This window comes from Somniosus microcephalus, chromosome 15, assembly GCF_052327205.1.
Source record: "Somniosus microcephalus isolate GS21.2 chromosome 15, FLI_Smic_1.0, whole genome shotgun sequence".
NCBI lineage: Eukaryota > Metazoa > Chordata > Chondrichthyes > Squaliformes > Somniosidae > Somniosus > Somniosus microcephalus.
The window spans coordinates 58,372,615-58,400,362 of NC_141001.1; the positions used below are offsets into that span (position 1 = coordinate 58,372,615).

Genomic DNA, 27,748 nt, shown 5'->3' on the forward strand with positions numbered 1-27,748 from the left:
ATCTTAATCTTCACCAGCCCCCCACGCACATGCACACACACTCTCCCCATCATTATCATCACGGCATTTTACTACCACATTCCCCACTTTGTCTCCGTCACATTCAACTCACGCTTACTGCTCCCTGCTGCTCACTGCAGCCACTGCACTTACAAAATCTCCACTTTACACAATTATGCTCGCCGCAGCCACGAGAGAGCGCAAATCTCATTTCATTCTCCTCCACACTTGACCCACTACTAAATGGCATACATTTAGTTTGGCAATCACTCACATTCAATCTAATTCTTTGCTCGTTTCCTACCCTTTCACTCATTCAGTTATGCAATTCACTGTTTTTCCAACATTAGCAGCTCTCGACGCTGCGGGCTGCATTTTACTCACTGCAAATGCAACCGAGCGAGACACAGCAAAAGTTTCCTTATAATTTACACTGACTCAACTTATCTCCAAGCCCCATTGTGAGATCACCGAAAGCCCACTGTTCAACGTCGTCGCTACTTAATGTAACCCGAAGGAGAAGGCCAGGGCAGAAGATAGGGGCCGAGGAAACAAACAATGCTCACTGATTGTGACTTGACCGCTTCACTTAGTAAGAACTGTGCGTCAGTGAGATATTTTACATCAGAAATGACTCTGCTCCTCCGTGCTGCAATCCTCGCAGCAAACGCGAATCTGAACGACAGCCAACCGACACGCCGCCTGTCACATTTTGCAAGGCACTGATACTTGCGCTGAAGGCTAGTATAGCCGAATAGAATCGGAATGCTGTCCTTGCCCAGAAATGTGCAATCACTGAAATTGTCTTGATGTTCTTACTTAGTCGTCACCGGAGCATGCAATGACACCAGATGAGTAAAGGAAGCACAGCATCATACCTGCATTAACTCAGTGCAGGCGAGCAGCTGCTGCCATTTTGAACTGAAGGCAGCTGAAACAAGAGCAAAAGCTGCCGGGTGCGGTGGCGCGCACCTGTGATCCCGCTGCTGGGAGGCTGAGGCTGTAGGATTGCTTGAGGTCAGGAGTTCTGGGCTGCCGTCTTCTGTGCCGATCGGGTGTCCGCACTAAGAGCAGTATCCACATGGTAGTCCTAGGATAACCTGGGCTCACCAGGTCGGATAAAGCGCGGTGAACCGGCCCAGGTCGGAAACGGAGCAGGTCAAAGCCCCCGTGCTGCTCGGTAGTCGGGTCGCACTTGTGAATAGAGGCTGCAGTGCAGCCTGGCCAATACAGTGAGACGCATCCTTTTCCCACTCTCTGCTTTACAACAAACAAAAAACCTCCACACGTGTCCATCGCCAACACTGCAAACAAACTCGCTGCCTTTTCTCCCCACATTCAGTCACACCACACTAATCTTGCGACCCGCAATGATTTCCCCTCTCACATCCAATATCATCGCCACAACAAAGCCTCACACTTTACAACATCTTAATCTTCACCAGCCCCCCACGCACATGCACACACACTCTCCCCATCATTATCATCACGGCATTTTACTACCACATTCCCCACTTTGTCTCCGTCACATTCAACTCACGCTTACTGCTCCCTGCTGCTCACTGCAGCCACTGCACTTACAAAATCTCCACTTTACACAATTATGCTCGCCGCGGCCACGAGAGAGCGCAAATCTCATTTCATTCTCCTCCACACTTGACCCACTACTAAATGGCATACATTTAGTTTGGCAATCACTCACATTCAATCTAATTCTTTGCTCGTTTCCTACCCTTTCACTCATTCAGTTATGCAATTCACTGTTTTTCCAACATTAGCAGCTCTCGACGCTGCGGGCTGCATTTTACTCACTGCAAATGCAACCGAGCGAGACACAGCAAAAGTTTCCTTATAATTTACACTGACTCAACTTATCTCCAAGCCCCATTGTGAGTTCACCGAAAGCCCACTGTTCAACGTCGTCGCTACTTAATGTAACCCGAAGGAGAAGGCCAGGGCAGAAGATAGGGGCCGAGGAAACAAACAATGCTCACTGATTGTGACTTGACCGCTTCACTTAGTAAGAACTGTGCGTCAGTGAGATATTTTACATCAGAAATGACTCTGCTCCTCCGTGCTGCAATCCTCGCAGCAAACGCGAATCTGAACGACAGCCAACCGACACGCCGCCTGTCACATTTTGCAAGGCACTGATACTTGCGCTGAAGGCTAGTATAGCCGAATAGAATCGGAATGCTGTCCTTGCCCAGAAATGTGCAATCACTGAAATTGTCTTGATGTTCTTACTTAGTCGTCACCGGAGCATGCAATGACACCAGATGAGTAAAGGAAGCACAGCATCATACCTGCATTAACTCAGTGCAGGCGAGCAGCTGCTGCCATTTTGAACTGAAGGCAGCTGAAACAAGAGCAAAAGCTGCCGGGTGCGGTGGCGCGCACCTCTGATCCCGCTGCTGGGAGGCTGAGGCTGTAGGATTGCTTGAGGTCAGGAGTTCTGGGCTGCCGTCTTCTGTGCCGATCGGGTGTCCGCACTAAGAGCAGTATCCACATGATAGTCCTAGGATAACCTGGGCTCACCAGGTCGGATAAAGCGCGGTGAACCGGCCCAGGTCGGAAACGGAGCAGGTCAAAGCCCCCGTGCTGCTCGGTAGTCGGGTCGCCCTTGTGAATAGAGGCTGCAGTGCAGCCTGGCCAATACAGTGAGACGCATCCTTTTCCCACTCTCTGCTTTACAACAAACAAACAAACAAAAAACCTCCACACGTGTCCATCGCCAACACTGCAAACAAACTCGCTGCCTTTTCTCCCCACATTCAGTCACACCACACTAATCTTGCGACCCGCAATGATTTCCCCTCTCACATCCAATATCATCGCCACAACAAAGCCTCACACTTTACAACATCTTAATCTTCACCAGCCCCCCACGCACATGCACACACACTCTCCCCATCATTATCATCACGGCATTTTACTACCACATTCCCCACTTTGTCTCCGTCACATTCAACTCACGCTTACTGCTCCCTGCTGCTCACTGCAGCCACTGCACTTACAAAATCTCCACTTTACACAATTATGCTCGCCGCGGCCACGAGAGAGCGCAAATCTCATTTCATTCTCCTCCACACTTGACCCACTACTAAATGGCATACATTTAGTTTGGCAATCACTCACATTCAATCTAATTCTTTGCTCGTTTCCTACCCTTTCACTCATTCAGTTATGCAATTCACTGTTTTTCCAACATTAGCAGCTCTCGACGCTGCGGGCTGCATTTTACTCACTGCAAATGCAACCGAGCGAGACACAGCAAAAGTTTCCTTATAATTTACACTGACTCAACTTATCTCCAAGCCCCATTGTGAGATCACCGAAAGCCCACTGTTCAACGTCGTCGCTACTTAATGTAACCCGAAGGAGAAGGCCAGGGCAGAAGATAGGGGCCGAGGAAACAAACAATGCTCACTGATTGTGACTTGACCGCTTCACTTAGTAAGAACTGTGCGTCAGTGAGATATTTTACATCAGAAATGACTCTGCTCCTCCGTGCTGCAATCCTCGCAGCAAACGCGAATCTCAACGACAGCCAACCGACACGCCGCCTGTCACATTTTGCAAGGCACTGATACTTGCGCTGAAGGCTAGTATAGCCGAATAGAATCGGAATGCTGTCCTTGCCCAGAAATGTGCAATCACTGAAATTGTCTTGATGTTCTTACTTAGTCGTCACCGGAGCATGCAATGACACCAGATGAGTAAAGGAAGCACAGCATCATACCTGCATTAACTCAGTGCAGGCGAGCAGCTGCTGCCATTTTGAACTGAAGGCAGCTGAAACAAGAGCAAAAGCTGCCGGGTGCGGTGGCGCGCACCTGTGATCCCGCTGCTGAGGAGGCTGAGGCTGTAGGATTGCTTGAGGTCAGGAGTTCTGGGCTGCCGTCTTCTGTGCCGATCGGGTGTCCGCACTAAGAGCAGTATCCACATGGTGGTCCTAGGAGAACCTGGGCTCACCAGGTCGGATAAAGCGGGGTGAACCGGCCCAGGTCGGAAACGGAGCAGGTCAAAGCCCCCGTGCTGCTCGGTAGTCGGGTCGCACTTGTGAATAGAGGCTGCAGTGCAGCCTGGCCAATACAGTGAGACGCATCCTTTTCCCACTCTCTGCTTTACAACAAACAAACAAACAAAAAACCTCCACACGTGTCCATCGCCAACACTGCAAACAAACTCGCTGCCTTTTCTCCCCACATTCAGTCACACCACACTAATCTTGCGACCCGCAATGATTTCCCCTCTCACATCCAATATCATCGCCACAACAAAGCCTCACACTTTACAACATCTTAATCTTCACCAGCCCCCCACGCACATGCACACACACTCTCCCCATCATTATCATCACGGCATTTTACTACCACATTCCCCACTTTGTCTCCGTCACATTCAACTCACGCTTACTGCTCACTGCAGCCACTGCACTTACAAAATCTCCACTTTACACAATTATGCTCGCCGCGGCCACGAGAGAGCGCAAATCTCATTTCATTCTCCTCCACACTTGACCCACTACTAAATGGCATACATTTAGTTTGGCAATCACTCACATTCAATCTAATTCTTTGCTCGTTTCCTACCCTTTCACTCATTCAGTTATGCAATTCACTGTTTTTCCAACATTAGCAGCTCTCGACGCTGCGGGCTGCATTTTACTCACTGCAAATGCAACCGAGCGAGACACAGCAAAAGTTTCCTTATAATTTACACTGACTCAACTTATCTCCAAGCCCCATTGTGAGATCACCGAAAGCCCACTGTTCAACGTCGTCGCTACTTAATGTAACCCGAAGGAGAAGGCCAGGGCAGAAGATAGGGGCCGAGGAAACAAACAATGCTCACTGATTGTGACTTGACCGCTTCACTTAGTAAGAACTGTGCGTCAGTGAGATATTTTACATCAGAAATGACTCTGCTCCTCCGTGCTGCAATCCTCGCAGCAAACGCGAATCTGAACGACAGCCAACCGACACGCCGCCTGTCACATTTTGCAAGGCACTGATACTTGCGCTGAAGGCTAGTATAGCCGAATAGAATCGGAATGCTGTCCTTGCCCAGAAATGTGCAATCACTGAAATTGTCTTGATGTTCTTACTTAGTCGTCACCGGAGCATGCAATGACACCAGATGAGTAAAGGAAGCACAGCATCATACCTGCATTAACTCAGTGCAGGCGAGCAGCTGCTGCCATTTTGAACTGAAGGCAGCTGAAACAAGAGCAAAAGCTGCCGGGTGCGGTGGCGCGCACCTGTGATCCCGCTGCTGGGAGGCTGAGGCTGTAGGATTGCTTGAGGTCAGGAGTTCTGGGCTGCCGTCTTCTGTGCCGATCGGGTGTCCGCACTAAGAGCAGTATCCACATGGTGGTCCTAGGAGAACCTGGGCTCACCAGGTCGGATAAAGCGGGGTGAACCGGCCCAGGTCGGAAACGGAGCAGGTCAAAGCCCCCGTGCTGCTCGGTAGTCGGGTCGCACTTGTGAATAGAGGCTGCAGTGCAGCCTGGCCAATACAGTGAGACGCATCCTTTTCCCACTCTCTGCTTTACAACAAACAAACAAACAAAAAACCTCCACACGTGTCCATCGCCAACACTGCAAACAAACTCGCTGCCTTTTCTCCCCACATTCAGTCACACCACACTAATCTTGCGACCCGCAATGATTTCCCCTCTCACATCCAATATCATCGCCACAACAAAGCCTCACACTTTACAACATCTTAATCTTCAACAGCCCCCCACGCACATGCACACACACTCTCCCCATCATTATCATCACGGCATTTTACTACCACATTCCCCACTTTGTCTCCGTCACATTCAACTCACGCTTACTGCTCCCTGCTGCTCACTGCAGCCACTGCACTTACAAAATCTCCACTTTACACAATTATGCTCGCCGCGGCCACGAGAGAGCGCAAATCTCATTTCATTCTCCTCCACACTTGACCCACTACTAAATGGCATACATTTAGTTTGGCAATCACTCACATTCAATCTAATTCTTTGCTCGTTTCCTACCCTTTCACTCATTCAGTTATGCAATTCACTGTTTTTCCAACATTAGCAGCTCTCGACGCTGCGGGCTGCATTTTACTCACTGCAAATGCAACCGAGCGAGACACAGCAAAAGTTTCCTTATAATTTACACTGACTCAACTTATCTCCAAGCCCCATTGTGAGATCACCGAAAGCCCACTGTTCAACGTCGTCGCTACTTAATGTAACCCGAAGGAGAAGGCCAGGGCAGAAGATAGGGGCCGAGGAAACAAACAATGCTCACTGATTGTGACTTGACCGCTTCACTTAGTAAGAACTGTGCGTCAGTGAGATATTTTACATCAGAAATGACTCTGCTCCTCCGTGCTGCAATCCTCGCAGCAAACGCGAATCTGAACGACAGCCAACCGACACGCCGCCTGTCACATTTTGCAAGGCACTGATACTTGCGCTGAAGGCTAGTATAGCCGAATAGAATCGGAATGCTGTCCTTGCCCAGAAATGTGCAATCACTGAAATTGTCTTGATGTTCTTACTTAGTCGTCACCGGAGCATGCAATGACACCAGATGAGTAAAGGAAGCACAGCATCATACCTGCATTAACTCAGTGCAGGCGAGCAGCTGCTGCCATTTTGAACTGAAGGCAGCTGAAACAAGAGCAAAAGCTGCCGGGTGTGGTGGCGCGCACCTCTGATCCCGCTGCTGGGAGGCTGAGGCTGTAGGATTGCTTGAGGCCAGGAGTTCTGGGCTGCCGTCGTCTGTGCCGATCGGGTGTCCGCACTAAGAGCAGTATCCACATGGTGGTCCTAGGAGAACCTGGGCTCACCAGGTCGGATAAAGCGGGGTGAACCGGCCCAGGTCGGAAACGGAGCAGGTCAAAGCCCCCGTGCTGCTCGGTAGTCGGGTCGCACTTGTGAATAGAGGCTGCAGTGCAGCCTGGCCAATACAGTGAGACGCATCCTTTTCCCACTCTCTGCTTTACAACAAACAAACAAACAAAAAACCTCCACACGTGTCCATCGCCAACACTGCAAACAAACTCGCTGCCTTTTCTCCCCACATTCAGTCACACCACACTAATCTTGCGACCCGCAATGATTTCCCCTCTCACATCCAATATCATCGCCACAACAAAGCCTCACACTTTACAACATCTTAATCTTCAACAGCCCCCCACGCACATGCACACACACTCTCCCCATCATTATCATCACGGCATTTTACTACCACATTCCCCACTTTGTCTCCGTCACATTCAACTCACGCTTACTGCTCCCTGCTGCTCACTGCAGCCACTGCACTTACAAAATCTCCACTTTACACAATTATGCTCGCCGCGGCCACGAGAGAGCGCAAATCTCATTTCATTCTCCTCCACACTTGACCCACTACTAAATGGCATACATTTAGTTTGGCAATCACTCACATTCAATCTAATTCTTTGCTCGTTTCCTACCCTTTCACTCATTCAGTTATGCAATTCACTGTTTTTCCAACATTAGCAGCTCTCGACGCTGCGGGCTGCATTTTACTCACTGCAAATGCAACCGAGCGAGACACAGCAAAAGTTTCCTTATAATTTACACTGACTCAACTTATCTCCAAGCCCCATTGTGAGATCACCGAAAGCCCACTGTTCAACGTCGTCGCTACTTAATGTAACCCGAAGGAGAAGGCCAGGGCAGAAGATAGGGGCCGAGGAAACAAACAATGCTCACTGATTGTGACTTGACCGCTTCACTTAGTAAGAACTGTGCGTCAGTGAGATATTTTACATCAGAAATGACTCTGCTCCTCCGTGCTGCAATCCTCGCAGCAAACGCGAATCTGAACGACAGCCAACCGACACGCCGCCTGTCACATTTTGCAAGGCACTGATACTTGCGCTGAAGGCTAGTATAGCCGAATAGAATCGGAATGCTGTCCTTGCCCAGAAATGTGCAATCACTGAAATTGTCTTGATGTTCTTACTTAGTCGTCACCGGAGCATGCAATGACACCAGATGAGTAAAGGAAGCACAGCATCATACCTGCATTAACTCAGTGCAGGCGAGCAGCTGCTGTCATTTTGAACTGAAGGCAGCTGAAACAAGAGCAAAAGCTGCTGGGTGCGGTGGCGCGCACCTGTGATCCCGCTGCTGGGAGGCTGAGGCTGTAGGATTGCTTGAGGTCAGGAGTGCTGGGCTGCCGTCTTCTGTGCCGATCGGGTGTCCGCACTAAGAGCAGTATCCACATGGTGGTCCTAGGATAACCTGGGCTCACCAGGTCGGATAAAGCGGGGTGAACCGGCCCAGGTCGGAAACGGAGCAGGTCAAAGCCCCCGTGCTGCTCGGTAGTCGGGTCGCACTTGTGAATAGAGGCTGCAGTGCAGCCTGGCCAATACAGTGAGACGCATCCTTTTCCCACTCTCTGCTTTACAACAAACAAACAAACAAAAAACCTCCACACGTGTCCATCGCCAACACTGCAAACAAACTCGCTGCCTTTTCTCCCCACATTCAGTCACACCACACTAATCTTGCGACCCGCAATGATTTCCCCTCTCACATCCAATATCATCGCCACAACAAAGCCTCACACTTTACAACATCTTAATCTTCACCAGCCGCACATGCACACACACTCTCCCCATCATTATCATCACGGCATTTTACTACCACATTCCCCACTTTGTCTCCGTCACATTCAACTCACGCTTACTGCTCCCTGCTGCTCACTGCAGCCACTGCACTTACAAAATCTCCACTTTACACAATTATGCTCGCCGCGGCCACGAGAGAGCGCAAATCTCATTTCATTCTCCTCCACACTTGACCCACTACTAAATGGCATACATTTAGTTTGGCAATCACTCACATTCAATCTAATTCTTTGCTCGTTTCCTACCCTTTCACTCATTCAGTTATGCAATTCACTGTTTTTCCAACATTAGCAGCTCTCGACGCTGCGGGCTGCATTTTACTCACTGCAAATGCAACCGAGCGAGACACAGCAAAAGTTTCCTTATAATTTACACTGACTCAACGTATCTCCAAGCCCCATTGTGAGATCACCGAAAGCCCACTGTTCAACGTCGTCGCTACTTAATGTAACCCGAAGGAGAAGGCCAGGGCAGAAGATAGGGGCCGAGGAAACAAACAATGCTCACTGATTGTGACTTGACCGCTTCACTTAGTAAGAACTGTGCGTCAGTGAGATATTTTACATCAGAAATGACTCTGCTCCTCCGTGCTGCAATCCTCGCAGCAAACGCGAATCTGAACGACAGCCAACCGACACGCCGCCTGTCACATTTTGCAAGGCACTGATACTTGCGCTGAAGGCTAGTATAGCCGAATAGAATCGGAATGCTGTCCTTGCCCAGAAATGTGCAATCACTGAAATTGTCTTGATGTTCTTACTTAGTCGTCACCGGAGCATGCAATGACACCAGATGAGTAAAGGAAGCACAGCATCATACCTGCATTAACTCAGTGCAGGCGAGCAGCTGCTGTCATTTTGAACTGAAGGCAGCTGAAACAAGAGCAAAAGCTGCTGGGTGCGGTGGCGCGCACCTGTGATCCCGCTGCTGGGAGGCTGAGGCTGTAGGATTGCTTGAGGTCAGGAGTGCTGGGCTGCCGTCTTCTGTGCCGATCGGGTGTCCGCACTAAGAGCAGTATCCACATGGTGGTCCTAGGATAACCTGGGCTCACCAGGTCGGATAAAGCGGGGTGAACCGGCCCAGGTCGGAAACGGAGCAGGTCAAAGCCCCCGTGCTGCTCGGTAGTCGGGTCGCACTTGTGAATAGAGGCTGCAGTGCAGCCTGGCCAATACAGTGAGACGCATCCTTTTCCCACTCTCTGCTTTACAACAAACAAACAAACAAAAAACCTCCACACGTGTCCATCGCCAACACTGCAAATAAACTCGCTGCCTTTTCTCCCCACATTCAGTCACACCACACTAATCTTGCGACCCGCAATGATTTCCCCTCTCACATCCAATATCATCGCCACAACAAAGCCTCACACTTTACAACATCTTAATCTTCACCAGCCCCCCACGCACATGCACACACACTCTCCCCATCATTATCATCACGGCATTTTACTACCACATTCCCCACTTTGTCTCCGTCACATTCAACTCACGCTTACTGCTCCCTGCTGCTCACTGCAGCCACTGCACTTACAAAATCTCCACTTTACACAATTATGCTCGCCGCGGCCACGAGAGAGCGCAAATCTCATTTCATTCTCCTCCACACTTGACCCACTACTAAATGGCATACATTTAGTTTGGCAATCACTCACATTCAATCTAATTCTTTGCTCGTTTCCTACCCTTTCACTCATTCAGTTATGCAATTCACTGTTTTTCCAACATTAGCAGCTCTCGACGCTGCGGGCTGCATTTTACTCACTGCAAATGCAACCGAGCGAGACGCAGCAAAAGTTTCCTTATAATTTACACTGACTCAACTTATCTCCAAGCCCCATTGTGAGATCACCGAAAGCCCACTGTTCAACGTCGTCGCTACTTAATGTAACCCGAAGGAGAAGGCCAGGGCAGAAGATAGGGGCCGAGGAAACAAACAATGCTCACTGATTGTGACTTGACCGCTTCACTTAGTAAGAACTGTGCGTCAGTGAGATATTTTACATCAGAAATGACTCTGCTCCTCCGTGCTGCAATCCTCGCAGCAAACGCGAATCTGAACGACAGCCAACCGACACGCCGCCTGTCACATTTTGCAAGGCACTGATACTTGCGCTGAAGGCTAGTATAGCCGAATAGAATCGGAATGCTGTCCTTGCCCAGAAATGTGCAATCACTGAAATTGTCTTGATGTTCTTACTTAGTCGTCACCGGAGCATGCAATGACACCAGATGAGTAAAGGAAGCACAGCATCATACCTGCATTAACTCAGTGCAGGCGAGCAGCTGCTGCCATTTTGAACTGAAGGCAGCTGAAACAAGAGCAAAAGCTGCCGGGTGCGGTGGCGCGCACCTGTGATCCCGCTGCTGGGAGGCTGAGGCTGTAGTGATTGCTTGAGGTCAGGAGTTCTGGGCTGCCGTCTTCTGTGCCGATCGGGTGTCCGCACTAAGAGCAGTATCCACATGGTGGTCCTAGGATAACCTGGGCTCACCAGGTCGGATAAAGCGGGGTGAACCGGCCCAGGTCGGAAACGGAGCAGGTCAAAGCCCCCGTGCTGCTCGGTAGTCGGGTCGCACTTGTGAATAGAGGCTGCAGTGCAGCCTGGCCAATACAGTGAGACGCATCCTTTTCCCACTCTCTGCTTTACAACAAACAAAAAACCTCCACACGTGTCCATCGCCAACACTGCAAACAAACTCGCTGCCTTTTCTCCCCACATTCAGTCACACCACACTAATCTTGCGACCCGCAATGATTTCCCCTCTCACATCCAATATCATCGCCACAACAAAGCCTCACACTTTACAACATCTTAATCTTCACCAGCCCCCCACGCACATGCACACACACTCTCCCCATCATTATCATCACGGCATTTTACTACCACATTCCCCACTTTGTCTCCGTCACATTCAACTCACGCTTACTGCTCCCTGCTGCTCACTGCAGCCACTGCACTTACAAAATCTCCACTTTACACAATTATGCTCGCCGCGGCCACGAGAGAGCGCAAATCTCATTTCATTCTCATCCACACTTGACCCACTACTAAATGGCATACATTTAGTTTGGCAATCACTCACATTCAATCTAATTCTTTGCTCGTTTCCTACCCTTTCACTCATTCAGTTATGCAATTCACTGTTTTTCCAACATTGGCAGCTCTCGACGCTGCGGGCTGCATTTTACTCACTGCAAATGCAACCGAGCGAGACACAGCAAAAGTTTCCTTATAATTTACACTGACTCAACTTATCTCCAAGCCCCATTGTGAGATCACCGAAAGCCCACTGTTCAACGTCGTCGCTACTTAATGTAACCCGAAGGAGAAGGCCAGGGCAGAAGATAGGGGCCGAGGAAACAAACAATGCTCACTGATTGTGACTTGACCGCTTCACTTAGTAAGAACTGTGCGTCAGTGAGATATTTTACATCAGAAATGACTCTGCTCCTCCGTGCTGCAATCCTCGCAACAAACGCGAATCTGAACGACAGCCAACCGACACGCCGCCTGTCACATTTTGCAAGGCACTGATACTTGCGCTGAAGGCTAGTATAGCCGAATAGAATCGGAATGCTGTCCTTGCCCAGAAATGTGCAATCACTGAAATTGTCTTGATGTTCTTACTTAGTCGTCACCGGAGCATGCAATGACACCAGATGAGTAAAGGAAGCACAGCATCATACCTGCATTAACTCAGTGCAGGCGAGCAGCTGCTGCCATTTTGAACTGAAGGCAGCTGAAACAAGAGCAAAAGCTGCCGGGTGCGGTGGCGCGCACCTGTGATCCCGCTGCTGGGAGGCTGAGGCTGTGGAATTGCTTGAGGTCAGGAGTTCTAGGCTGCCGTCTTCTGTGCCGATCGGGTGTCCGCACTAAGAGCAGTATCCACATGGTGGTCCTAGGATAACCTGGGCTCACCAGGTCGGATAAAGCGGGGTGAACCGGCCCAGGTCGGAAACGGAGCAGGTCAAAGCCCCCGTGCTGCTCGGTAGTCGGGTCGCACTTGTGAATAGAGGCTGCAGTGCAGCCTGGCCAATACAGTGAGACGCATCCTTTTCCCACTCTCTGCTTTACAACAAACAAAAAACCTCCACACGTGTCCATCGCCAACACTGCAAACAAACTCGCTGCCTTTTCTCCCCACATTCAGTCACACCACACTAATCTTGCGACCCGCAATGATTTCCCCTCTCACATCCAATATCATCGCCACAACAAAGCCTCACACTTTACAACATCTTAATCTTCACCAGCCCCCCACGCACATGCACACACACTCTCCCCATCATTATCATCACGGCATTTTACTACCACATTCCCCACTTTGCCTCCGTCACATTCAACTCACGCTTACTGCTCCCTGCTGCTCACTGCAGCCACTGCACTTACAAAATCTCCACTTTACACAATTATGCTCGCCGCGGCCACGAGAGAGCGCAAATCTCATTTCATTCTCCTCCACACTTGACCCACTACTAAATGGCATACATTTAGTTTGGCAATCACTCACATTCAATCTAATTCTTTGCTCGTTTCCTACCCTTTCACTCATTCAGTTATGCAATTCACTGTTCTTCCAACATTAGCAGCTCTCGACGCTGCGGGCTGCATTTTACTCACTGCAAATGCAACCGAGCGAGACACAGCAAAAGTTTCCTTATAATTTACACTGACTCAGCTTATCTCCAAGCCCCATTGTGAGATCACCGAAAGCCCACTGTTCAACGTCGTCGCTACTTAATGTAACCCGAAGGAGAAGGCCAGGGCAGAAGATAGGGGCCGAGGAAACAAACAATGCTCACTGATTGTGACTTGACCGCTTCACTTAGTAAGAACTGTGCGTCAGTGAGATATTTTACATCAGAAATGACTCTGCTCCTCCGTGCTGCAATCCTCGCAGCAAACGCGAATCTGAACGACAGCCAACCGACACGCCGCCTGTCACATTTTGCAAGGCACTGATACTTGCGCTGAAGGCTAGTATAGCCGAATAGAATCGGAATGCTGTCCTTGCCCAGAAATGTGCAATCACTGAAATTGTCTTGATGTTCTTACTTAGTCGTCACCGGAGCATGCAATGACACCAGATGAGTAAAGGAAGCACAGCATCATACCTGCATTAACTCAGTGCAGGCGAGCAGCTGCTGCCATTTTGAACTGAAGGCAGCTGAAAGAAGAGCAAAAGCTGCCGGGTGCGGTGGCGCGCACCTGTGATCCCGCTGCTGGGAGGCTGAGGCTGTAGGATTGCTTGAGGTCAGGAGTTCTGGACTGCCGTCTTCTGTGCCGATCGGGTGTCCGCACTAAGAGCAGTATCCACATGGTGGTCCTAGGATAACCTGGGCTCACCAGGTCGGATAAAGCGGGGTGAACCGGCCCAGGTCGGAAACGGAGCAGGTCAAAGCCCCCGTGCTGCTCGGTAGTCGGGTCGCACTTGTGAATAGAGGCTGCAGTGCAGCCTGGCCAATACAGTGAGACGCATCCTTTTCCCACTCTCTGCTTTACAACAAACAAAAAACGTCCACACGTGTCCATCGCCAACACTGCAAACAAACTCGCTGCCTTTTCTCCCCACATTCAGTCACACCACACTAATCTTGCGACCCGCAATGATTTCCCCTCTCACATCCAATATCATCGCCACAACAAAGCCTCACACTTTACAACATCTTAATCTTCACCAGCCCCCCACGCACATGCACACACACTCTCCCCATCATTATCATCACGGCATTTTACTACCACATTCCCCACTTTGTCTCCGTCACATTCAACTCACGCTTACTGCTCCCTGCTGCTCACTGCAGCCACTGCACTTACAAAATCTCCACTTTACACAATTATGCTCGCCGCGGCCACGAGAGAGCGCAAATCTCATTTCATTCTCCTCCACACTTGACCCACTACTAAATGGCATACATTTAGTTTGGCAATCACTCACATTCAATCTAATTCTTTGCTCGTTTCCTACCCTTTCACTCATTCAGTTATGCAATTCACTGTTTTTCCAACATTAGCAGCTCTCGACGCTGCGGGCTGCATTTTACTCACTGCAAATGCAACCGAGCGAGACACAGCAAAAGTTTCCTTATAATTTACACTGACTCAACTTATCTCCAAGCCCCATTGTGAGATCACCGAAAGCCCACTGTTCAACGTCGTCGCTACTTAATGTAACCCGAAGGAGAAGGCCAGGGCAGAAGATAGGGGCCGAGGAAACAAACAATGCTCACTGATTGTGACTTGACCGCTTCACTTAGTAAGAACTGTGCGTCAGTGAGATATTTTACATCAGAAATGACTCTGCTCCTCCGTGCTGCAATCCTCGCAGCAAACGCGAATCTGAACGACAGCCAACCGACACGCCGCCTGTCACATTTTGCAAGGCACTGATACTTGCGCTGAAGGCTAGTATAGCCGAATAGAATCGGAATGCTGTCCTTGCCCAGAAATGTGCAATCACTGAAATTGTCTTGATGTTCTTACTTAGTCGTCACCGGAGCATGCAATGACACCAGATGAGTAAAGGAAGCACAGCATCATACCTGCATTAACTCAGTGCAGGCGAGCAGCTGCTGCCATTTTGAACTGAAGGCAGCTGAAACAAGAGCAAAAGCTGCCGGGTGCGGTGGCGCGCACCTGTGATCCCGCTGCTGGGAGGCTGAGGCTGTAGATATTGCTTGAGGTCAGGAGTTCCAGACTGCCGTCTTCTGTGCCGATCGGGTGTCCGCACTAAGAGCAGTATCCACATGGTGGTCCTAGAATAACCTGGGCTCACCAGGTCGGATAAAGCGGGGTGAACCGGCCCAGGTCGGAAACGGAGCAGGTCAAAGCCCCCGTGCTGCTCGGTAGTCGGGTCGCACTTGTGAATAGAGGCTGCAGTGCAGACTGGCCAATACAGTGAGACGCATCCTTTTCCCACTCTCTGCTTTACAACAAACAAAAAACCTCCACACGTGTCCATCGCCAACACTGCAAACAAACTCGCTGCCTTTTCTCCCCACATTCAGTCACACCACACTAATCTTGCGACCCGCAATGATTTCCCCTCTCACATCCAATATCATCGCCACAACAAAGCCTCACACTTTACAACATCTTAATCTTCACCAGCCCCCCACGCACATGCACACACACTCTCCCCATCATTATCATCACGGCATTTTACTACCACATTCCCCACTTTGCCTCCGTCACATTCAACTCACGCTTACTGCTCACTGCAGCCACTGCACTTACAAAATCTCCACTTTACACAATTATGCTCGCCGCGGCCACGAGAGAGCGCAAATCTCATTTCATTCTCCTCCACACTTGACCCACTACTAAATGGCATACATTTAGTTTGGCAATCACTCACATTCAATCTAATTCTTTGCTCGTTTCCTACCCTTTCACTCATTCAGTTATGCAATTCACTGTTTTTCCAACATTAGCAGCTCTCGACGCTGCGGGCTGCATTTTACTCACTGCAAATGCAACCGAGCGAGACACAGCAAAAGTTTCCTTATAATTTACACTGACTCAACTTATCTCCAAGCCCCATTGTGAGATCACCGAAAGCCCACTGTTCAACGTCGTCGCTACTTAATGTAACCCGAAGGAGAAGGCCTGGGCAGAAGATAGGGGCCGAGGAAACAAACAATGCTCACTGATTGTGACTTGACCGCTTCACTTAGTAAGAACTGTGCGTCAGTGAGATATTTTACATCAGAAATGACTCTGCTCCTCCGTGCTGCAATCCTCGCAGCAAACGCGAATCTGAACGACAGCCAACCGACACGCCGCCTGTCACATTTTGCAAGGCACTGATACTTGCGCTGAAGGCTAGTATAGCCGAATAGAATCGGAATGCTGTCCTTGCCCAGAAATGTGCAATCACTGAAATTGTCTTGATGTTCTTACTTAGTCGTCACCGGAGCATGCAATGACACCAGATGAGTAAAGGAAGCACAGCATCATACCTGCATTAACTCAGTGCAGGCGAGCAGCTGCTGCCATTTTGAACTGAAGGCAGCTGAAACAAGAGCAAAAGCTGCCGGGTGCGGTGGCGCGCACCTGTGATTCCGCGGCTGAGGCTGTAGAATTGCTTGAGGTCACGAGTTCTGGGCTGCCGTCTTCTGTGCCGATCGGGTGTCTGCACTAAGAGCAGTATCCACATGGTGGTCCTAGGATAACCTGGGCTCACCAGGTCGGATAAAGCGGGGTGAACCGGCCCAGGTCGGAAACGGAGCAGGTCAAAGCCCCCGTGCTGCTCGGTAGTCGGGTCGCACTTGTGAATAGAGGCTGCAGTGCAGCCTGGCCAATACAGTGAGACGCATCCTTTTCCCACTCTCTGCTTTACAACAAACAAACAAACAAAAAACCTCCACACGTGTCCATCGCCAACACTGCAAACAAACTCGCTGCCTTTTCTCCCCACATTCAGTCACACCACACTAATCTTGCGACCCGCAATGATTTCCCCTCTCACATCCAATATCATCGCCACAACAAAGCCTCACACTTTACAACATCTTAATCTTCACCAGCCCCCCACGCACATGCACACACACTCTCCCCATCATTATCATCACGGCATTTTACTACCACATTCCCCACTTTGTCTCCGTCACATTCAACTCACGCTTACTGCTCCCTGCTGCTCACTGCAGCCACTGCACTTACAAAATCTCCACTTTACACAATTATGCTCGCCGCGGCCACGAGAGAGCGCAAATCTCATTTCATTCTCCTCCACACTTGACCCACTACTAAATGGCATACATTTAGTTTGGCAATCACTCACATTCAATCTAATTCTTTGCTCGTTTCCTACCCTTTCACTCATTCAGTTATGCAATTCACTGTTTTTCCAACATTAGCCGCTCTCGACGCTGCGGGCTGCATTTTACTCACTGCAAATGCAACCGAGCGAGACACAGCAAAAGTTTCCTTATAATTTACACTGACTCAACTTATCTCCAAGCCCCATTGTGAGATCACCGAAAGCCCACTGTTCAACGTCGTCGCTACTTAATGTAACCCGAAGGAGAAGGCCAGGGCAGAAGATAGGGGCCGAGGAAACAAACAATGCTCACTGATTGTGACTTGACCGCTTCACTTAGTAAGAACTGTGCGTCAGTGAGATATTTTACATCAGAAATGACTCTGCTCCTCCGTGCTGCAATCCTCGCAGCAAACGCGAATCTGAACGACAGCCAACCGACACGCCGCCTGTCACATTTTGCAAGGCACTGATACTTGCGCTGAAGGCTAGTATAGCCGAATAGAATCGGAATGCTGTCCTTGCCCAGAAATGTGCAATCACTGAAATTGTCTTGATGTTCTTACTTAGTCGTCACCGGAGCATGCAATGACACCAGATGAGTAAAGGAAGCACAGCATCATACCTGCATTAACTCAGTGCAGGCGAGCATTTTGAACTGAAGGCAGCTGAAACAAGAGCAAAAGCTGCCGGGTGCGGTGGCGCGCACCTGTGATCCCGCTGCTGGGAGGCTGAGGCTGTAGAGATTGCTTGAGGTCAGGAGTTCTGGGCTGCCGTCTTCTGTGCCGATCGGGTGTCCGCACTAAGAGCAGTATCCACATGGTGGTCCTAGGATAACCTGGGCTCACCAGGTCGGATAAAGCGGGGTGAACTGGCCCAGGTCGGAAACGGAGCAGGTCAAAGCCCCCGTGCTGCTCGGTAGTCGGGTCGCACTTGTGAATAGAGGCTGCAGTGCAGCCTGGCCAATACAGTGAGACGCATCCTTTTCCCACTCTCTGCTTTACAACAAACAAACAAACAAAAAACCTCCACACGTGTCCATCGCCAACACTGCAAACAAACTCGCTGCCTTTTCTCCCCACATTCAGTCACACCACACTAATCTTGCGACCCGCAATGATTTCCCCTCTCACATCCAATATCATCGCCACAACAAAGCCTCACACTTTACAACATCTTAATCTTCAACAGCCCCCCACGCACATGCACACACACTCTCCCCATCATTATCATCACGGCATTTTACTACCACATTCCCCACTTTGTCTCCGTCACATTCAACTCACGCTTACTGCTCCCTGCTGCTCACTGCAGCCACTGCACTTACAAAATCTCCACTTTACACAATTATGCTCGCCGCGGCCACGAGAGAGCGCAAATCTAATTTCATTCTCCTCCACACTTGACCCACTACTAAATGGCATACATTTAGTTTGGCAATCACTCACATTCAATCTAATTCTTTGCTCGTTTCCTACCCTTTCACTCATTCAGTTATGCAATTCACTGTTTTTCCAACATTAGCAGCTCTCGACGCTGCGGGCTGCATTTTACTCACTGCAAATGCAACCGAGCGAGACACAGCAAAAGTTTCCTTATAATTTGCACTGACTCAACTTATCTCCAAGCCCCATTGTGAGATCACCGAAAGCCCACTGTTCAACGTCGTCGCTACTTAATGTAACCCGAAGGAGAAGGCCAGGGCAGAAGATAGGGGCCGAGGAAACAAACAATGCTCACTGATTGTGACTTGACCGCTTCACTTAGTAAGAACTGTGCGTCAGTGAGATATTTTACATCAGAAATGACTCTGCTCCTCCGTGCTGCAATCCTCGCAGCAAACGCGAATCTGAACGACAGCCAACCGACACGCCGCCTGTCACATTTTGCAAGGCACTGATACTTGCGCTGAAGGCTAGTATAGCCGAATAGAATCGGAATGCTGTCCTTGCCCAGAAATGTGCAATCACTGAAATTGTCTTGATGTTCTTACTTAGTCGTCACCGGAGCATGCAATGACACCAGATGAGTAAAGGAAGCACAGCATCATACCTGCATTAACTCAGTGCAGGCGAGCAGCTGCTGCCATTTTGAACTGAAGGCAGCTGAAACAAGAGCAAAAGCTGCCGGGTGCGGTGGCGCGCACCTGTGATCCCGCTGCTGGGAGGCTGAGGCTGTAGGATTGCTTGAGGTCAGGAGTTCTGGGCTGCCGTCTTCTGTGCCGATCGGGTGTCCGCACTAAGAGCAGTATCCACATGGTAGTCCTAGGATAACCTGGGCTCACCAGGTCGGATAAAGCGCGGTGAACCGGCCCAGGTCGGAAACGGAACAGGTCAAAGCCCCCGTGCTGCTCGGTAGTCGGGTCGCCCTTGTGAATAGAGGCTGCAGTGCAGCCTGGCCAATACAGTGAGACGCATCCTTTTCCCACTCTCTGCTTTACAACAAACAAACAAACAAAAAACCTCCACACGTGTCCATCGCCAACACTGCAAACAAACTCGCTGCCTTTTCTCCCCACATTCAGTCACACCACACTAATCTTGCGACCCGCAATGATTTCCCCTCTCACATCCAATATCATCGCCACAACAAAGCCTCACACTTTACAACATCTTAATCTTCACCAGCCCCCCACGCACATGCACACACACTCTCCCCATCATTATCATCACGGCATTTTACTACCACATTCCCCACTTTGTCTCCGTCACATTCAACTCACGCTTACTGCTCCCTGCTGCTCACTGCAGCCACTGCACTTACAAAATCTCCACTTTACACAATTATGCTCGCCGCGGCCACGAGAGAGCGCAAATCTCATTTCATTCTCCTCCACACTTGACCCACTCCTAAATGGCATACATTTAGTTTGGCAATCACTCACATTTAGTTTGGCAATCACTCACATTCAATCTAATTCTTTGCTCGTTTCCTACCCTTTCACTCATTCAGTTATGCAATTCACTGTTTTTCCAACATTAGCAGCTCTCGACGCTGCGGGCTGCATTTTACTCACTGCAAATGCAACCGAGCGAGACACAGCAAAAGTTTCCTTATAATTTACACTGACTCAACTTATCTCCAAGCCCCATTGTGAGATCACCGAAAGCCCACTGTTCAACGTCGTCGCTACTTAATGTAACCCGAAGGAGAAGGCCAGGGCAGAAGATAGGGGCCGAGGAAACAAACAATGCTCACTGATTGTGACTTGACCGCTTCACTTAGTAAGAACTGTGCGTCAGTGAGATATTTTACATCAGAAATGACTCTGCTCCTCCGTGCTGCAATCCTCGCAGCAAACGCGAATCTGAACGACAGCCAACCGACACGCCGCCTGTCACATTTTGCAAGGCACTGATACTTGCGCTGAAGGCTAGTATAGCCGAATAGAATCGGAATGCTGTCCTTGCCCAGAAATGTGCAATCACTGAAATTGTCTTGATGTTCTTACTTAGTCGTCACCGGAGCATGCAATGACACCAGATGAGTAAAGGAAGCACAGCATCATACCTGCATTAACTCAGTGCAGGCGAGCAGCTGCTGCCATTTTGAACTGAAGGCAGCTGAAACAAGAGCAAAAGCTGCCGGGTGCGGTGGCGCGCACCTGTGATCCCGCTGCTGGGAGGCTGAGGCTGTAGGATTGCTTGAGGTCAGGAGTTCTGGGCTGCCGTCTTCTGTGCCGATCGGGTGTCCGCACTAAGAGCAGTATCCACATGGTGGTCCTAGGATAACCTGGGCTCACCAGGTCGGATAAAGCGGGGTGAACCGGCCCAGGTCGGAAACGGAGCAGGTCAAAGCCCCCGTGCTGCTCGGTAGTCGGGTCGCACTTGTGAATAGAGGCTGCAGTGCAGCCTGGCCAATACAGTGAGACGCATCCTTTTCCCACTCTCTGCTTTACAACAAACAAACAAACAAAAAACCTCCACACGTGTCCATCAGCCAACACTGCAAACAAACTCGCTGCCTTTTCTCCCCACATTCAGTCACACCACACTAATCTTGCGACCCGCAATGATTTCCCCTCTCACATCCAATATCATCGCCACAACAAAGCCTCACACTTTACAACATCTTAATCTTCACCAGCCCCCCACGCACATGCACACACACTCTCCCCATCATTATCATCACGGCATTTTACTACCACATTCCCCACTTTGTCTCCGTCACATTCAACTCACGCTTACTGCTCCCTGCTGCTCACTGCAGCCACTGCACTTACAAAATCTCCACTTTACACAATTATGCTCGCCGCGGCCACGAGAGAGCGCAAATCTCATTTCATTCTCCTCCACACTTGACCCACTACTAAATGGCATACATTTAGTTTGGCAATCACTCACATTCAATCTAATTCTTTGCTCGTTTCCTACCCTTTCACTCATTCAGTTATGCAATTCACTGTTTTTCCAACATTAGCAGCTCTCGACGCTGCGGGCTGCATTTTACTCACTGCAAATGCAACCGAGCGAGACACAGCAAAAGTTTCCTTATAATTTACACTGACTCAACTTATCTCCAAGCCCCATTGTGAGATCACCGAAAGCCCACTGTTCAACGTCGTCGCTACTTAATGTAACCCGAAGGAGAAGGCCTGGGCAGAAGATAGGGGCCGAGGAAACAAACAATGCTCACTGATTGTGACTTGACCGCTTCACTTAGTAAGAACTGTGCGTCAGTGAGATATTTTACATCAGAAATGACTCTGCTCCTCCGTGCTGCAATCCTCGCAGCAAACGCGAATCTGAACGACAGCCAACCGACACGCCGCCTGTCACATTTTGCAAGGCACTGATACTTGCGCTGAAGGCTAGTATAGCCGAATAGAATCGGAATGCTGTCCTTGCCCAGAAATGTGCAATCACTGAAATTGTCTTGATGTTCTTACTTAGTCGTCACCGGAGCATGCAATGACACCAGATGAGTAAAGGAAGCACAGCATCATACCTGCATTAACTCAGTGCAGGCGAGCAGCTGCTGCCATTTTGAACTGAAGGCAGCTGAAACAAGAGCAAAAGCTGCCGGGTGCGGTGGCGCGCACCTGTGATTCCGCGGCTGAGGCTGTAGAATTGCTTGAGGTCAGGAGTTCTGGGCTGCCGTCTTCTGTGCCGATCGGATGTCCGCACTAAGAGCAGTATCCACATGGTGGTCCTAGGAGAACCTGGGCTCACCAGGTCGGATAAAGCGGGGTGAACCGGCCCAGGTCGGAAACGGAGCAGGTCAAAGCCCCCGTGCTGCTCGGTAGTCGGGTCGCACTTGTGAATAGAGGCTGCAGTGCAGCCTGGCCAATACAGTGAGACGCATCCTTTTCCCACTCTCTGCTTTACAACAAACAAACAAACAAAAAACCTCCACACGTGTCCATCGCCAACACTGCAAACAAACTCGCTGCCTTTTCTCCCCACATTCAGTCACACCACACTAATCTTGCGACCCGCAATGATTTCCCCTCTCACATCCAATATCATCGCCACAACAAAGCCTCACACTTTACAACATCTTAATCTTCAACAGCCCCCCACGCACATGCACACACACTCTCCCCATCATTATCATCACGGCATTTTACTACCACATTCCCCACTTTGTCTCCGTCACATTCAACTCACGCTTACTGCTCCCTGCTGCTCACTGCAGCCACTGCACTTACAAAATCTCCACTTTACACAATTATGCTCGCCGCGGCCACGAGAGAGCGCAAATCTAATTTCATTCTCCTCCACACTTGACCCACTACTAAATGGCATACATTTAGTTTGGCAATCACTCACATTCAATCTAATTCTTTGCTCGTTTCCTACCCTTTCACTCATTCAGTTATGCAATTCACTGTTTTTCCAACATTAGCAGCTCTCGACGCTGCGGGCTGCATTTTACTCACTGCAAATGCAACCGAGCGAGACACAGCAAAAGTTTCCTTATAATTTACACTGACTCAACTTATCTCCAAGCCCCATTGTGAGATCACCGAAAGCCCACTGTTCAACGTCGTCGCTACTTAATGTAACCCGAAGGAGAAGGCCAGGGCAGAAGATAGGGGCCGAGGAAACAAACAATGCTCACTGATTGTGACTTGACCGCTTCACTTAGTAAGAACTGTGCGTCAGTGAGATATTTTACATCAGAAATGACTCTGCTCCTCCGTGCTGCAATCCTCGCAGCAAACGCGAATCTGAACGACAGCCAACCGACACGCCGCCTGTCACATTTTGCAAGGCACTGATACTTGCGCTGAAGGCTAGTATAGCCGAATAGAATCGGAATGCTGTCCTTGCCCAGAAATGTGCAATCACTGAAATTGTCTTGATGTTCTTACTTAGTCGTCACCGGAGCATGCAATGACACCAGATGAGTAAAGGAAGCACAGCATCATACCTGCATTAACTCAGTGCAGGCGAGCAGCTGCTGCCATTTTGAACTGAAGGCAGCTGAAACAAGAGCAAAAGCTGCCGGGTGCGGTGGCGCGCACCTGTGATCCCGCTGCTGGGAGGCTGAGGCTGTAGGATTGCTTGAGGTCAGGAGTTCTGGGCTGCCGTCTTCTGTGCCGATCGGGTGTCCGCACTAAGAGCAGTATCCACATGGTAGTCCTAGGATAACCTGGGCTCACCAGGTCGGATAAAGCGCGGTGAACCGGCCCAGGTCGGAAACGGAGCAGGTCAAAGCCCCCGTGCTGCTCGGTAGTCGGGTCGCACTTGTGAATAGAGGCTGCAGTGCAGCCTGGCCAATACAGTGAGACGCATCCTTTTCCCACTCTCTGCTTTACAACAAACAAAAAACCTCCACACGTGTCCATCGCCAACACTGCAAACAAACTCGCTGCCTTTTCTCCCCACATTCAGTCACACCACACTAATCTTGCGACCCGCAATGATTTCCCCTCTCACATCCAATATCATCGCCACAACAAAGCCTCACACTTTACAACATCTTAATCTTCACCAGCCCCCCACGCACATGCACACACACTCTCCCCATCATTATCATCACGGCATTTTACTACCACATTCCCCACTTTGTCTCCGTCACATTCAACTCACGCTTACTGCTCCCTGCTGCTCACTGCAGCCACTGCACTTACAAAATCTCCACTTTACACAATTATGCTCGCCGCGGCCACGAGAGAGCGCAAATCTCATTTCATTCTCCTCCACACTTGACCCACTACTAAATGGCATACATTTAGTTTGGCAATCACTCACATTCAATCTAATTCTTTGCTCGTTTCCTACCCTTTCACTCATTCAGTTATGCAATTCACTGTTTTTCCAACATTAGCAGCTCTCGACGCTGCGGGCTGCATTTTACTCACTGCAAATGCAACCGAGCGAGACACAGCAAAAGTTTCCTTATAATTTACACTGACTCAACTTATCTCCAAGCCCCATTGTGAGTTCACCGAAAGCCCACTGTTCAACGTCGTCGCTACTTAATGTAACCCGAAGGAGAAGGCCAGGGCAGAAGATAGGGGCCGAGGAAACAAACAATGCTCACTGATTGTGACTTGACCGCTTCACTTAGTAAGAACTGTGCGTCAGTGAGATATTTTACATCAGAAATGACTCTGCTCCTCCGTGCTGCAATCCTCGCAGCAAACGCGAATCTGAACGACAGCCAACCGACACGCCGCCTGTCACATTTTGCAAGGCACTGATACTTGCGCTGAAGGCTAGTATAGCCGAATAGAATCGGAATGCTGTCCTTGCCCAGAAATGTGCAATCACTGAAATTGTCTTGATGTTCTTACTTAGTCGTCACCGGAGCATGCAATGACACCAGATGAGTAAAGGAAGCACAGCATCATACCTGCATTAACTCAGTGCAGGCGAGCAGCTGCTGCCATTTTGAACTGAAGGCAGCTGAAACAAGAGCAAAAGCTGCCGGGTGCGGTGGCGCGCACCTCTGATCCCGCTGCTGGGAGGCTGAGGCTGTAGGATTGCTTGAGGTCAGGAGTTCTGGGCTGCCGTCTTCTGTGCCGATCGGGTGTCCGCACTAAGAGCAGTATCCACATGATAGTCCTAGGATAACCTGGGCTCACCAGGTCGGATAAAGCGCGGTGAACCGGCCCAGGTCGGAAACGGAGCAGGTCAAAGCCCCCGTGCTGCTCGGTAGTCGGGTCGCCCTTGTGAATAGAGGCTGCAGTGCAGCCTGGCCAATACAGTGAGACGCATCCTTTTCCCACTCTCTGCTTTACAACAAACAAACAAACAAAAAACCTCCACACGTGTCCATCGCCAACACTGCAAACAAACTCGCTGCCTTTTCTCCCCACATTCAGTCACACCACACTAATCTTGCGACCCGCAATGATTTCCCCTCTCACATCCAATATCATCGCCACAACAAAGCCTCACACTTTACAACATCTTAATCTTCACCAGCCCCCCACGCACATGCACACACACTCTCCCCATCATTATCATCACGGCATTTTACTACCACATTCCCCACTTTGTCTCCGTCACATTCAACTCACGCTTACTGCTCCCTGCTGCTCACTGCAGCCACTGCACTTACAAAATCTCCACTTTACACAATTATGCTCGCCGCGGCCACGAGAGAGCGCAAATCTCATTTCATTCTCCTCCACACTTGACCCACTACTAAATGGCATACATTTAGTTTGGCAATCACTCACATTCAATCTAATTCTTTGCTCGTTTCCTACCCTTTCACTCATTCAGTTATGCAATTCACTGTTTTTCCAACATTAGCAGCTCTCGACGCTGCGGGCTGCATTTTACTCACTGCAAATGCAACCGAGCGAGACACAGCAAAAGTTTCCTTATAATTTACACTGACTCAACTTATCTCCAAGCCCCATTGTGAGATCACCGAAAGCCCACTGTTCAACGTCGTCGCTACTTAATGTAACCCGAAGGAGAAGGCCAGGGCAGAAGATAGGGGCCGAGGAAACAAACAATGCTCACTGATTGTGACTTGACCGCTTCACTTAGTAAGAACTGTGCGTCAGTGAGATATTTTACATCAGAAATGACTCTGCTCCTCCGTGCTGCAATCCTCGCAGCAAACGCGAATCTCAACGACAGCCAACCGACACGCCGCCTGTCACATTTTGCAAGGCACTGATACTTGCGCTGAAGGCTAGTATAGCCGAATAGAATCGGAATGCTGTCCTTGCCCAGAAATGTGCAATCACTGAAATTGTCTTGATGTTCTTACTTAGTCGTCACCGGAGCATGCAATGACACCAGATGAGTAAAGGAAGCACAGCATCATACCTGCATTAACTCAGTGCAGGCGAGCAGCTGCTGCCATTTTGAACTGAAGGCAGCTGAAACAAGAGCAAAAGCTGCCGGGTGCGGTGGCGCGCACCTGTGATCCCGCTGCTGAGGAGGCTGAGGCTGTAGGATTGCTTGAGGTCAGGAGTTCTGGGCTGCCGTCTTCTGTGCCGATCGGGTGTCCGCACTAAGAGCAGTATCCACATGGTGGTCCTAGGAGAACCTGGGCTCACCAGGTCGGATAAAGCGGGGTGAACCGGCCCAGGTCGGAAACGGAGCAGGTCAAAGCCCCCGTGCTGCTCGGTAGTCGGGTCGCACTTGTGAATAGAGGCTGCAGTGCAGCCTGGCCAATACAGTGAGACGCATCCTTTTCCCACTCTCTGCTTTACAACAAACAAACAAACAAAAAACCTCCACACGTGTCCATCGCCAACACTGCAAACAAACTCGCTGCCTTTTCTCCCCACATTCAGTCACACCACACTAATCTTGCGACCCGCAATGATTTCCCCTCTCACATCCAATATCATCGCCACAACAAAGCCTCACACTTTACAACATCTTAATCTTCACCAGCCCCCCACGCACATGCACACACACTCTCCCCATCATTATCATCACGGCATTTTACTACCACATTCCCCACTTTGTCTCCGTCACATTCAACTCACGCTTACTGCTCACTGCAGCCACTGCACTTACAAAATCTCCACTTTACACAATTATGCTCGCCGCGGCCACGAGAGAGCGCAAATCTCATTTCATTCTCCTCCACACTTGACCCACTACTAAATGGCATACATTTAGTTTGGCAATCACTCACATTCAATCTAATTCTTTGCTCGTTTCCTACCCTTTCACTCATTCAGTTATGCAATTCACTGTTTTTCCAACATTAGCAGCTCTCGACGCTGCGGGCTGCATTTTACTCACTGCAAATGCAACCGAGCGAGACACAGCAAAAGTTTCCTTATAATTTACACTGACTCAACTTATCTCCAAGCCCCATTGTGAGATCACCGAAAGCCCACTGTTCAACGTCGTCGCTACTTAATGTAACCCGAAGGAGAAGGCCAGGGCAGAAGATAGGGGCCG

General features: G+C 49.8%; 19 non-coding genes across 19 annotated transcripts; all 19 read left to right on the top strand.

The window, feature by feature from the left end:
* The first annotated feature begins 951 nt into the window (after positions 1 to 951).
* Positions 952 to 1,249, top strand: LOC147106889 (signal recognition particle RNA). The gene has a single exon (XR_015081203.1).
* Positions 1,250 to 2,379: 1,130 nt separating this feature from the next.
* LOC147106890 (signal recognition particle RNA) lies at positions 2,380 to 2,677 on the top strand. Its single transcript, XR_015081237.1, has one exon.
* Positions 2,678 to 3,815: 1,138 nt separating this feature from the next.
* On the top strand, positions 3,816 to 4,114 carry LOC147106891 (signal recognition particle RNA). Its single transcript, XR_015081160.1, has one exon.
* A 1,128-nt stretch (positions 4,115 to 5,242) lies between these two features.
* On the top strand, positions 5,243 to 5,540 carry LOC147106892 (signal recognition particle RNA). Its single transcript, XR_015081112.1, has one exon.
* Positions 5,541 to 6,678: 1,138 nt separating this feature from the next.
* LOC147106893 (signal recognition particle RNA) lies at positions 6,679 to 6,976 on the top strand. Its single transcript, XR_015081154.1, has one exon.
* A 1,138-nt stretch (positions 6,977 to 8,114) lies between these two features.
* Positions 8,115 to 8,412, top strand: LOC147106894 (signal recognition particle RNA). The gene has a single exon (XR_015081156.1).
* Positions 8,413 to 9,544: 1,132 nt separating this feature from the next.
* Positions 9,545 to 9,842, top strand: LOC147106895 (signal recognition particle RNA). Its single transcript, XR_015081157.1, has one exon.
* Positions 9,843 to 10,980: 1,138 nt separating this feature from the next.
* On the top strand, positions 10,981 to 11,279 carry LOC147106896 (signal recognition particle RNA). Its single transcript, XR_015081188.1, has one exon.
* Positions 11,280 to 12,409: 1,130 nt separating this feature from the next.
* Positions 12,410 to 12,707, top strand: LOC147106897 (signal recognition particle RNA). Its single transcript, XR_015081167.1, has one exon.
* Positions 12,708 to 13,837: 1,130 nt separating this feature from the next.
* Positions 13,838 to 14,135, top strand: LOC147106898 (signal recognition particle RNA). The gene has a single exon (XR_015081115.1).
* Positions 14,136 to 15,265: 1,130 nt separating this feature from the next.
* LOC147106899 (signal recognition particle RNA) lies at positions 15,266 to 15,564 on the top strand. The gene has a single exon (XR_015081241.1).
* A 1,120-nt stretch (positions 15,565 to 16,684) lies between these two features.
* On the top strand, positions 16,685 to 16,974 carry LOC147106900 (signal recognition particle RNA). The gene has a single exon (XR_015081239.1).
* A 1,128-nt stretch (positions 16,975 to 18,102) lies between these two features.
* Positions 18,103 to 18,401, top strand: LOC147106901 (signal recognition particle RNA). The gene has a single exon (XR_015081197.1).
* Positions 18,402 to 19,539: 1,138 nt separating this feature from the next.
* LOC147106902 (signal recognition particle RNA) lies at positions 19,540 to 19,837 on the top strand. Its single transcript, XR_015081234.1, has one exon.
* Positions 19,838 to 20,997: 1,160 nt separating this feature from the next.
* Positions 20,998 to 21,295, top strand: LOC147106903 (signal recognition particle RNA). The gene has a single exon (XR_015081131.1).
* A 1,139-nt stretch (positions 21,296 to 22,434) lies between these two features.
* On the top strand, positions 22,435 to 22,724 carry LOC147106904 (signal recognition particle RNA). The gene has a single exon (XR_015081236.1).
* A 1,138-nt stretch (positions 22,725 to 23,862) lies between these two features.
* Positions 23,863 to 24,160, top strand: LOC147106905 (signal recognition particle RNA). Its single transcript, XR_015081204.1, has one exon.
* Positions 24,161 to 25,290: 1,130 nt separating this feature from the next.
* Positions 25,291 to 25,588, top strand: LOC147106906 (signal recognition particle RNA). The gene has a single exon (XR_015081238.1).
* A 1,138-nt stretch (positions 25,589 to 26,726) lies between these two features.
* On the top strand, positions 26,727 to 27,025 carry LOC147106907 (signal recognition particle RNA). Its single transcript, XR_015081161.1, has one exon.
* The last annotated feature ends 723 nt before the right edge of the window (positions 27,026 to 27,748 follow it).